This window comes from Balaenoptera ricei, chromosome 13 (genome assembly GCF_028023285.1).
Source record: "Balaenoptera ricei isolate mBalRic1 chromosome 13, mBalRic1.hap2, whole genome shotgun sequence".
Taxonomy (NCBI): Eukaryota; Metazoa; Chordata; class Mammalia; order Artiodactyla; family Balaenopteridae; genus Balaenoptera; species Balaenoptera ricei.
In genome coordinates this window covers 36,637,046-36,639,719 of record NC_082651.1, presented here as the reverse complement: position 1 = coordinate 36,639,719, position 2,674 = coordinate 36,637,046, and the positions used below count along the sequence as shown (strand labels likewise).

At 41.2% G+C, this 2,674-nt stretch overlaps 1 pseudogene; it reads right to left on the bottom strand.

The window, feature by feature from the left end:
- Nucleotides 1-1,911: 1,911 nt before the first annotated feature.
- Nucleotides 1,912-2,388, bottom strand: LOC132376960 (mitochondrial import inner membrane translocase subunit Tim8 A-like; annotated as a pseudogene).
- Nucleotides 2,389-2,674: the final 286 nt, after the last annotated feature.

Here is a 2,674-nt window from a genome sequence, read left to right as displayed (position 1 = left end):
ACAGTCAAAGAGAGCCACATCTACATACATCATAAACCATCAAATGACAAAGACAGTGTTAAAGCAGCAAGAGCGGAGTTATCATGTACAAAGAATCTTCAATAAAACTAATTGCTGATTTTTCATCAGAAACCATAGAGGCCAGAAGGCATTGCAATGACATATGCAAAGAGCTGAGGAAAAGAACCTGCCTACCAAGTATTCTGTACCTAGCAAAACTACCCTTCAGAAATGAAGGAGAGATGAAGACATTCTCAGATAAACAACAGTTGAAAGACTCCACTGCTAGCAAACTGACCCACAGAAAATACTAAAGAGATTTTTTTCAAGATGGAATGGTGAACACCAGACAGTAACTTAAATCCACATGAAAAAAGTACTAAAGGTAACTACATAAGTAAATACAAAAGACAGTATAAATGTATTTTTGTTTGTAAGTCAGTTTTTCTCCTATATGACTTAAAAGACAAATGCAGTATAAGCAAGTCCCAAATACATAAAGAAAAACTAACAGAATTAAAATGAAAAAACCTGACACTATTTTTTTAAATAAATAAATAAATTTATTTATTTATTTATTTGTATTTTTATTTTTGGCTGCGCTGGGTCTTCGTTGCCGCGCGCGAGTTTTCTCTAGCTGTGGCGAGCAGGGGCTACTCTTTGTTGTGGTGCGCGGGCTTCTCATTGTGCTGGCTTCTCTTGTTGAGGAGCACGGGCTCTAAGTGCATGGGCTTCAGTAGTTGTGGCTCTTGGGCTCTAGAGCGCAGGCTCAGTAGTTTTGGCGCGCGGGCTTAGTTGCTCCGCGGCATGTGAGATCTTCCCAGACCAGGGCTCGAGCCCGTGTCCCCTGCATTGGCAGGCGGATTCTTAACCACTGTACCACCAGGGAAGTCCGAAAAACTGACACTATTAAACGGAGAAATATTTCAAGCCAATAGCAAACGGTCATATATTGTATAATTCCATGTATATGAAATGTCCAGAATGAGCAAATCCATATAGACAGAAAGTAGATTAGTGGATGCCAGGGGATGTTGGGGAGGGGAAAATAGGGAGTAACAGCTAACATATACAAGATTTCTTTGTGGGGGCGTGACAAAAATGTTCTGGAATTAGATAGCAATATTGGTTGTGAAAATACTAAGAACTAGTGAATTGTACACTTACTTTAATCGGTGAATTTTTTTTTTTGAATCTTGTAGAAGTTTTTATTTCAGTGATGAAAAGAACGCAGTAAATGGAAACTATGCTGGTTTACGTTAGGCATGCACCTCTACCTGAAACTGCTGTTAGTTTTTGACTGGCCTAAATCTTTATAACTTATTTTTTCATTTAGGCACATCTTTAAATTTTTTTGGACCCTGACATACAGGGTAAGTTAACGTCTTCCTTGTGGCAGTTTAGTATGAGAATTATGTTCGCTGGCTAGATTCCTTTAACTAAAGTCCTCTAGACTCTCAGGCTACCTGTACTAGCTCAAGACTGTACTTTATATATAGAAATTTAAGTGAATCACAGTATAAGGGAGGGAGATAATCTAGAAAAGTGAAATGTACTGTATGAATACTCCATACATTTTTTTTCCAGCACTGATAATCAAACACTAGATAAGGAGGCCTACAGTCAAGTACCAAATTACTCTTTCCCCCACTGCTGCCCTTTCTGAGAGACACAAAGATGTATATCGATCTCTCCAGAAATCTGAAAGGAATCCACACAAATAACAGATTATTACCTATGTGGTCCCACATATCAAATTATAGAGCAGTTCCACTATTAAAATTATAGGAAGCAGTTAATGGGACTATGAGGAAAGCATCGTCCCACATACAGTAACATACACCTAGTAGAGTTTTCCATTCATCTGTCAATTGTTTTCCCAAGATTAGCATTAAAAAACACAACCCCAAACACATTTGACCCTCAAACCACCCCCACACACAAAAATCGGTCTTTATTCATTCTCAGATGACAGGATGTCCCAAGAGTGACAAAGGTGGGAGCCGATCCCCCCACAGCCTTTTCTTCAACCATCCCATCAACTGCTCTTCATTTCTTGAACTACCTTCCTTTTCCAGAGAGGTAATACTCAGGTCAGTCAGAAAGGCTTTCTGAGAAGAATGGCTTGGATTTCTGGGTCTGTTCCAGTCGATTCTAGATGAATTGGCTTGTATCAATGAAGCGCTCAACGCAGTTCACAAAACAAGCCTCAGCCCGACTGTCCAACTTTGGCCCAGGCTTGTCCATGCACATTTCCCAACAAAGTTCCGTCATCTGGTGCACCAGCTGCTGGAAGCGCTGCTTCTGAGTCTCTACCTCCGTGCAATGCTGCAGCTGCGGGTCGACCAAGCCCAAACCCGCTGCGGAGGAAGACGAGGAGGACGCCATCCCAGCGCGGCCACGCGTGCCGAGACAAACTCCGCACCAAGTCACCGACCTTCACGTGTCTCCGCGGCAGAACCCTTAAATGGTGAATTTCATGTTTTGTCTCAATTTAGAAAAAAAGTGTGTGTGTGTGTGGGGGGGGGGTGGGCAGGAATGAACATATGAAGGAAAAGACTGCCTAAAACTGTAAAGATTTGGTAACAGATTTAAAATACATTTTGCAGGCAAGAAAGGGTGGAATTAACATGAAGGAAGTTAAATTAGTGATGAGGACAAATCTGAGAGTCTG